Source organism: Rhinopithecus roxellana, chromosome 10, assembly GCF_007565055.1.
Source record: "Rhinopithecus roxellana isolate Shanxi Qingling chromosome 10, ASM756505v1, whole genome shotgun sequence".
NCBI lineage: Eukaryota > Metazoa > Chordata > Mammalia > Primates > Cercopithecidae > Rhinopithecus > Rhinopithecus roxellana.
In genome coordinates, this window is record NC_044558.1 from 57349538 (window position 1) to 57358905 (window position 9368).

General features: G+C 52.9%; 1 long non-coding RNA gene across 1 annotated transcript; it reads left to right on the forward strand.

The window, feature by feature from the left end:
* Positions 1 to 2562: 2562 nt before the first annotated feature.
* Positions 2563 to 8993, forward strand: LOC104670584. The gene is made up of 3 exons (XR_749158.1): positions 2563 to 2781; positions 3653 to 3769; positions 8480 to 8993. It is a non-coding gene; the product is annotated as an uncharacterized LOC104670584 (long non-coding RNA).
* Positions 8994 to 9368: the final 375 nt, after the last annotated feature.

Consider the following 9368-nt stretch of genomic DNA (forward strand, 5'->3'; position numbering starts at 1 on the left):
GTCAAGACTACAGAGCCAGGATGCCTAGAGGCAAAGGAGACAGGCAGGAATTGGAAGGATGGCTTTAATGACAGAACAGGAGGGGAGGGGCATCTGGGTGTCTGATTTATGTCTGCTCCAACAGTCCTAAGCTGTCTTCCCCTGCCTCAAGCTGGGATTTTCCCAGATGTGCATCTGCTTGAGGGAAAGAAGGGCGGCACAGGGGGAGGGTCTCCATGTCCTTGCATCTGGTCCCAAGAGCAATCCCTTCTCCTTTCTCCCTGTGCTGTTCACTGCCTGCTGGGTAGAGGGTGGGAGGCTGGGGGAAATGCCAGGGCCCCCAGATAATCATCAGGTAATGAAAAGAACTGGCCCAGGGCTTGGGGGGAATGCAGAAGATACCGAGTTGGGGCTGTAAATCTTCCTGGGAGAAGGGGGTACGGAATGGGGGGCCCTGACAGTTGGAGCCCATCCAGGTGATTTCACATGAAGCATCTGAACCTTGAGGGGTGGGAGGGGGAAGATGAGAGGCAGGCAGGGGTGTGAGCCAGAGAGAGGAGAAGACGCTGAAAGAGACAGGGAGAAGCAAAAAGGAGAGATGGAAGGGAGGGCAAGAGATGGGAAGAGAGATGGGAAGAGCGATGGGGAGGCAGCCAAATGAGACAGATGGGAGGGGAGGTGGATGGAGAGACTAAAAGGCACACACAGTGAAACTCATAAAGACGTGATGGTATGAGAGACCCTTGGAGACTGAGGGAGGGAAGCGGGGAGGGAGAGAGAAGGGCTGATGGTGGACACAGTCCTAGAAAAACTCAGACCAAAAAATATCTGGAGTCAAGGAGATAGATAGAATGGCCGATAGACAGACCGACAGACCTGCCTGACAGAGATGAGGGTGACAGAAGCAAAGAAGGAACAAAGAAAACAGGGTTGCAGTGAAGAGGGGGGAGGGAGTGAGACAAAGAGAGAGAAGGAGGCAAGTGCAGAGCAGGAGGAGGGAGTGAGGCCAGGGAGGGGGATATATATTTTCTTTATGATCCTCTTCAATCTCACTCAGCTCGCTGCTGAGCCGCTTCCCCTCTCAGGTGCTGCTCGGTGGCGGATGTGCCCAGAAAGCTGATAGGGTGAGGCTGCTGCCACAGCCCCCAGGCTCTCTCCCAGAGCCAACCTGGGGGGCTCACAGAGACCCCTACATGGACATGACAACCCAACCTGCCTTCCTGTCCCCAAAATGCTGCAGTCCAGAGAGGCCTGAAGCCCAACTCTAAATTTTTCAGAGCTAATGCAGCCTGGCACAACCAGTAGAAGGGGAAGTGGGGCAGAGGAGGAGGAGAAATAGAGGCAGGCAGGCAAGGGAGGCACGTTCTGGGGAGGGTGCTGGGGACAGTCTTTGGTCAGGGGTCAAGGGCAGAGGAGCAAAGAGAGGTAAGGACTGAGGAGAGATCTGCATTTGAGAACGAAATCAGCAGCATGCAAAGGATAAGGGAGATAAGACACCAGTGACTGTCCATTACTTTGGGGTCAACAATTTAGACACCTACTGAGAAGCCATGATCGATGCCTTCAAGCAACTCTCTAGTAACAGACCCCACAAATATATACATAAAACCCATGAAAGGAGAAGCTGAGGCATAGAGTAGAGATCCTGAGACCAGTGAATGTGCGTGAATCTAGGTTTTCAGGGACCAGAGATAGAGTAACCAGCCAAGTTTCTGAAGAAAGTCATGCATTAACTAAGACTTAGCATGACAACCTGGACCCTGCCATTTTTTCCCCAGGCTTTCTTGAGGCTGAGGAAGTAGTTGAGCTCTGCAAAGACCAGCTTCCCCAGCTCCTCTCAGGACCGGGGAAGACCCTAAGAACATTACCTCAGGCAATCTAAAGGGAAATTATCCCCACTCCTTCCCTGCCAGCCTCATGCAAGGTCCAAGAGGCCAGATGTCCCAGGATAGCCAACGCCTAAGGAGTCGGCTTAGCAGCAGGAAGAACTTTATCACAGCTTATTTGGGCCTCCCAGAGATAAACTGAAAGGCTGCGAGGAAACAACTGAGGTCCCTGCCTAATCCTACACCCATCCCAAGGGAGTATGGGTAGAAGGCCAGGGGACAGAATCAGAAGGACTTCACAAGCCAGGAGAAAAGGAGAAAAGCCGGTTCCCAGGTAACAGCTAAGTCAGTCAGTAGCTGAAAGACCCCCAAGGCAGCTGTAGATCTCTGTTCTTCGCCTGAGTCTCTCAAGCCGGCCAACGGGAAGCTCTGCAATACCAGAGGGGGCCGCTAGGGAGTGCTCGCCAACAGCCAGGCTCCAGAAAGGAAGGAGCCGGCCAAGCCAAGAAGACCGGAAGGCAATCGATCAGAGTCGCCCTGGCAACCGGGCTGAGCCCGAGACAGACAGCACGTCGATAATGAAATCATCGTTAAATGACTTCAAGCCCTAATTAATAATCCAGGCCAACCGAGGCCATGCCTGACTGGGGTCGGGGGAGGGGATGTCATTGTTGGGGGAGCACTGGAAGCTTCTGGACAATTAATCAATTAATCCACTCACTCAATAATTGGCTCCTTTGTCCTCTGTCATGCCCCCTCCCCCACCTCATCCACCTCTGACTGTGGAGAGGGGAAGAAGAGATGTGGGGCTCAGTTTCCAAGGGCCACAGTTCTTTGCTCTCCCCTCCTTTTTTTCCACACATCTGTTTCCTGAGCCAGCTCACAAAAGCTTCCCTAAGGCAGGACTTGCCTGCGCTCTTCCACAGGACCTACCAAAGAGTGAACATTTCAGGACCCGGAGTCCCCTGCTATCCAGGTACCTCCCCAGATCCCCTGCTCCCTACCCCACTTCCTCCCATCTAATCCCCCATCCCCAGTATACACACACACACACACATCACTGACCCACAGCCCACTCTGACTGAGGAAAGAGCACTAAACAGTGAATCATGAGAGTTAGCTAAATCCCAGCCACACCAGCCCACCACTTACATACACAACCTTGGGCAGATTATCTGCCCTCTCCAAGGCCTCTATTTCCTCATCTGAAACTTGAAGGAGGCCAGGTGCAGTGGCTCACATCTGTGATCCCAGCACTTTGGGAGGCCGAGGCAGGAGGATCATTTGAGCCCAGGAGTTCAAGACCTAGCCTGGGCAACATAGCAAGACCCCCATCTCTATTTAAAATAAAATAAAACCTCAGGAGATCCGACTGATTTCCAAGGTTCCTTCCTGTGGTATCATCTATTATTACAATAATCGGACCTGGATCATTTCCCACTCCTCTCTACTCTGTTCCCTTACTTTGAGAAGGTAAGAGGGAGATTGTAAGGAGTGCCAGGTCCTCATTTATCAGGTGCTTCATCCCGAAAGAACTCACCTCGAGAGCCAGAAAAGGGGATGATAGAAGAGTACATGGAGGGAAGGCTTCCCCAGCCCATCCCCCACCTGGCCAGTCCTTCTGGCCCTCGCCACCCACCTTGCTTATTGCTCTCCACAACCCCCAGCAGGAAATGAAAAGGGTACAGGAAATTGCTCTTTAAATCCCCTAGCTCCTGACTCCCTCCACCAAGCCAGGGACCTGGGGGCAGTCTAACTTCACAGACCAGGCTTTCTCTGTTTGTAATTAGTAAGACACTTAGGAGGAGAAGGGGTCCCTGCTAAAAGAGCCCCTCTCTCCAAAACAGCTAATCAGGTTGTCCAAAAAAAGTGGTGCTGGGGAAAGCATAAGGGTTTTGCTGAGAAGGAAGAACCAGAAGATCTTGGGCAAGATAAAGACAGCCAGTGAGACATGGACTGGATAGGTAGGTGGTAGCCTCCTTTCTGGGAGAGGTGATTTATAGCACCACCTGAAGCCAGGAGAAATGGTGTGCAGCCAAAGGCTGGGATGGGCAAAAAGCGTAGAGAGGGGACCCTCCAGAGACGCCCTGCACAGAGGACCAGGGAGCAAAACCCATCAGGTCCATCCCACCCCTGTGGACACTTAAGAGGTTAATAAAGTTCAGAATGTTCAGAGCTTACATGTAATTAAAGCCAGGAGCTGGGTCATTCCATTTCTTCAAGTTCCATCTTTTACTTTCCCCTCCCCGACATACGCACATCTTTTACAAAAGACATTGAACCAGATCCTGGACTTTAGATAATACCTCCACTAAAGAGGTGGGCTTACTGTCAGCAAAAGAAATGTAGAATAGACTTTAGAAAGGATTTCCTTTGAGTTAGGGTTGGTAAATGCTAGGGCAAATGAAATGATACAGAATCTCCAACAACACATTTCCTACCACACACACACACACACACACACACACACACACACCACAGGAAAAGGAAAGCCCTCTCTCAACTGCTATTCTTTTTCTGGGGGATTGGCCTCCAGGTGATGTGTCCCACATCATGGGGCAAAACAGTCTCTCTAAACATTAGGAAAACAATTCGCATCCCACCCTTCACTCCAGGAGGAAGATGATTGTTTCCCTCCCCAGATCTTGGCAAATGCCCTGCTCAAGGATCGCATGGCATGTGGGTAAGAGCCCTGCATGCAGCTTGGTGGCTTCTCCCCAAGCCCTCCCTCTCCTGTTTTATCTTAACCTCTCTGCACCTCGTGTCCATTGTTTGGATGCACCATATGAACCCAGTCCTGGAGACAGGGAAGGAATGCAAAGGCAGGAGAGGACAGGGTCCTCCTCTCTGGGATGTGAGCAAGATCAGAGGGAAGTAAATGCCAGGCTGAGAGGCTGGAGAGAGTGCAAAGGGGTTAGGAGGAGGAAGGCTGATGTCCCTAGTAGGTATGAAGAGAATAAGCTGGGATGATATCAAAGAGAAGGATGATTTTTAAAGCCTAATAAACTGAGATTCAACTGTACAAAGTTCTTTTTGCAAAAATCTCATTTTATTCTTAGTAACAAGCCACAGGAGCAAGTATTAGTGTTGTCATTTTATAGATAATAAAATTAAGACACAGAGAGGTTAAGTAACTTGCCTCAGGTCACAGAACTGGTAAGTAGCCAGGAATCAAGTTGCTGCATTCTGATGCCAACTCCTGCTGGTTCTGTCCTGTGAAGCAGCCAATTGTAGAGCCTGATTGCATAGGGAGAGATTAACCCCCACTTCCCCTACCCAGGGCAAAAGACCTGCTTCCTCATGCCCTTTTCAGCCTGTTCTGCCCGGGAGATCTCGATCAAGTTTGTTAACTTGTGTAGGCCTCATCTGCGAAATGGGGAAGTAATATCGAACCCTTTGAAGGTGAAAGTCTAGACTACATAATTTGTTGAAGATTTTTTAGCTTTAAAATGAATAATTCAATCCATGAAAGGAGTGAGTAAAGGAGATAGCCAGGAAAGAGGTCTCAAGCCTTCCATCTTCCCATTACCCATCCCCATTCCCACCTCTATCTCCTCCCTCTTTCTGTTTGGGGACCTCTGGAGGCCTCTTCCCCACATTTCATAGCCTGAGCAGCTGTCTCCACCTAGCCATGGTTCACTAGCCCATGAAATCCAGACTCATTCATCTTCATGCCCCACGAGGACATATCAGGGCCCAGGAAGTCAGCCTGGCTTCCTAGCATCTCGCCTACCCAGCCCAGGGTCACGGTAGAGCTACAACAGTAGGACATTTTACGTTGCTGTCCTATACCTCTACCACCACTGCTACCCTATCCCAGGCGTCTTCAAGGACATCTCAGCCCAGGCTCTCTGCTGCAGCCCAGCAAACCTGCCCTCCCAAGCCCTGCATCCTCCACCCCTGGGCCTCCTCAGTACACATTCCCCAACACACACACACACACACACACACACACACCCCTATGCATTCCTTCCCCATCTGCCTCCAAGGCTCACATTGGCCATTCCTTACCCCAAGATAATGTACTTCACTGAGAGCTCTAACTTGCTAGTTCTCTCCTTTCAGTTTTGCTGCTCCCTGCTAACTAAATGAATACCATTCTCCCTACCCTCTAGGGACCCTCCTAGACTTCTTTCAGATCTTCCTCCATCCTTTCTTATTCGGTCATTCCCAGTCTCCCCACTGCCAGAGTCACAGGGCTTGTTCCAGTTGCTCCTGACCAACTCAACTCATAAGCCTTTGTTGAGGGCGTGCCCAGCGCTCCATGCCTCTTGGTTGGTCCTGACGACCAGCCTCATCTTACCATGAGCCTAGGAGCTCCCGCAGGGCAGGATCTGTGCTCCTCCCTCTGGATCTCCCCTCAGTGCCCAACACAATGGGCAGCACAAACAGGGGAAGGTGTGCGACTCACCGATTCTGCTTCTTAGGAGTCAGGAGGAAACTAGGGAAAGAAACTAAAGCAGGGACAGAATTCCAGGCCCACACTTCGCAATTTTCCTTTAAAAATCTCAAAGGACGTGTGTGTGTGTGTCAGATGTATAGATGGGAAAGGAGTATGACGGTATGAGGTTCTAGGAGTCTGGTTCCTGCCTTGGTGCAGGAGTCTTGGGGGAGCTTAACTCCCAGATCCACTGCAGCCCCCAAGAGGACACAGGCCCATGACTCTGCAGCCCTAAGAGGGCAGCCATACTGCCGAGGCAGGACTAATGCAGGTTGACATGTCCCGTAGGTTTTAATTTGCTCAGTCCAGTGTGCCAGTCCACATGGTTTCCTTTGTTCTGCAGGTCAGTCCAGTCCCAGTCCTCCCTTCTTGTACACACGCAACAGCACTTCTTGCAATCAGAGCCTAATGCATTTGTTATTAGGTTGAACCATTTGCAATTTCTGATATTCAATTTGTGGGGGCCTATAGTCTGTAATTTTGGTTTTCTCTCCTCAAAACACTTTAAGAAAACTCCAGGCTAGGGAGAGGAGCAGACTGAGGAAAGGCAGAAGTGAAGTGCCAATAGACCAAGTCCCATGTGCCAAGCATGTTACATTCGTTATCACAGCGCTAATTCCCACAACATGAAGCACCTAAAATTATTTCTCACATTTTACAACTGAGCAAGCCCAGGTTAAGACTCACATGGTGAGGCCCAGGTCTGGGATTCCAACATAGCCACAGACCCACCGCCACCTAGAACCAGGGAAGTCCTAACAGAGCCTGACGGCCAGCAAGCAGTGTCTGCAGCTTCGCAAAAAGGGAGAGAAGGAAACGAGCCAAACTCGACTTCGCTGGTTGGATCGGTCCAGAAGAGCCCCAATTAGTAGGGTGCGGGAGCAATACCCAGGGCCGTACCTGAAACCCGAGGGTAGAAGGCCCAAAGAAGAACCCAGGCAGAAAGAGACAGAGGGCGGGGAGGGGCCTGGAAGGCGGCGGCGGCAGCGGGTAGAGCGGGGCGAACGGAAGGGACCTTGGAGGGGAACCCAAGAGGGGGCTGTAGGCAGCGCCGGCAGGCAGCGAGGAGCCGGGCTGCAGTCTACCACGCTCGGCGTCCAGGGCGGGCGGCGCGGAGCGGAGAAAGTCCAGGAGAAAGTCTGACAACCACGGGGAGCGGGGAGGGAGAGACCCTGTGGAAGAGACGAAGACTGCGGCAAAAAGAGGAAAGGAGGGTTACGGGCACCGAGGGGGAGCTGGAGTCAGCCGCAAGGAGAGAGGGAGCGGGGGAGGAAAAGAGGCGGGAGAGAGACCCTAAAAAGCAAGCTAGACGCTCCAGCCGGCCGCTCTGGTGTGGGGAAGGAGCGTCATCTCAAGGACACTGAAAAAGGCAGGTGGATGGTGCAGAAATGCGGGCGCCGCGGCCCCGGGCGGGCGGGCACCGGCCCGCTGCCCTCGCGCCGAGACGCCCCCGCTCCGCACGCTGAAGGCCCAAAGCGCACCCCAACCCCCAGCCCCACTCCCGGCCCAGCCAGTACTCGGCGCTGGCATGAAATTGGCTGCAGCCGTAATGAGTCCGCGCCGCGCGGAGGAGGCTGAGGGCCCGCCAGGGAGCCCTGCGCGCCTCGTTTAGCTTGTTTATTGTTCAGGCCTAATTAAAACGTTCCACCGCGCTGCGTTTACATCCGCCCCCCGCTAATGAATTCTCGGCCGCCGGGCGATTTCGGAAACTGCCGCGGGCCGGAAGGGGGTGGGAGGCGACGGGGCTGGGGAAGGAGTGAAGAAGAGGACACCCACGCACACCCCGTTCCACGGCCAAAGGAGCCATTAGGTATCTGGCAATTGGCTCCGAGGTCCGAGTGAGCGCCCCAAGCCCCAGCTCCCCCAACGCCTGCGGGCGTTGGGAGGTGTGGAAGAACGGGCCGCAGGGCTCAGAGGAGGGGCGGCGGGAGGGAGGCCGGGAGCGAGTGTGTGTGTGTGTGTGTGTGTGTGTGTGTGTGTGTGTGTGTGTGTGTGTGTCCTGTGCGTGCAAAGGCCTGTGAGCCAGGAGGGTATTGCGCGTGGGCGCACCTGCTCCGTGAAGCGTGTCCGCGGAGCAGCCTGTGTGCGCAGGAGTGAGTTTGTGTGTGTAGGAGTGTGTGTGTGTGTGTGTGTGTGTGTGTGTCCGTCCGTCCCTTTGGCTGTTCATGTCCCTTTCTCCCCCGCAGGGGGAGTCTGCGCGGGGCTTATAATGTTCTTGTTTCTCCCGCCGTAGCTGTTTGCCGTTTTGCTGTTTGCCTCCTTGTCACGACCTCAGAGAGGGCAGATGGAGCCAGTGGAGGGAGAGAGACAGACGGCAATGCTTGGGTAGCCAGGGCTCCCTGCCGGCCCCACTCCTCCTGCAGACACGAGCACACACACACACACACGCAAAACACACACGCTGCCCTTCACCACACGTAGCCAAATAAAATACACAAAAAGCAACTGAGTTACCATTCGCACATGACCACATGGAAACACACAAATGAACAAACGCATTCAGGCATAGCTACATGCCAGTCACACAGATGGATAGACAAGAGCCTGGGGTACAAAACCCCATGGCACAAAGCCACCTGGATTTACATACCCCTACACACACAACACAGAAAAAAACATGCAAACTTGAGTACACACCTATCCAGACAAGTGTGAGTGCACACGCACACACACACACTCTACCTGACACGTTAGTTTATCCCCAGTCGACCCCAGTTTCTCTCAGCAAATTCAGATCACCCAGCCTGGCTTCAAAACCTGCCCCCTTCCATTCCCCTTCATGCTGGTTCCTGAATCCAGCTCCTCGCTCCAGGCCAGCAAAGCTGTCCCCAGCCTCATTTATGGTTTGCTCACCTGCCTCAGCACCATCACCCAGAGGTACTCCTGCTCTTCTCCTAATCTGTTCCATGCCCTGTTGGGTTTCTCTTTGCATACCCCTCTAACTCCCCCACTCCTAGCAGCCTTCCCTGATGAACTAGCTGGCTTGGATTCCAAATTTGCTCTAGTCATTTGCACTTGTTGATCTTTGCTGTGGTGAATATCAATGGGATAACTTTGCACCTATAAACACAATGTTGGCAGGGAGGAGGACTGTAAGATCCCCAAGGCCAGGACCACTGTGC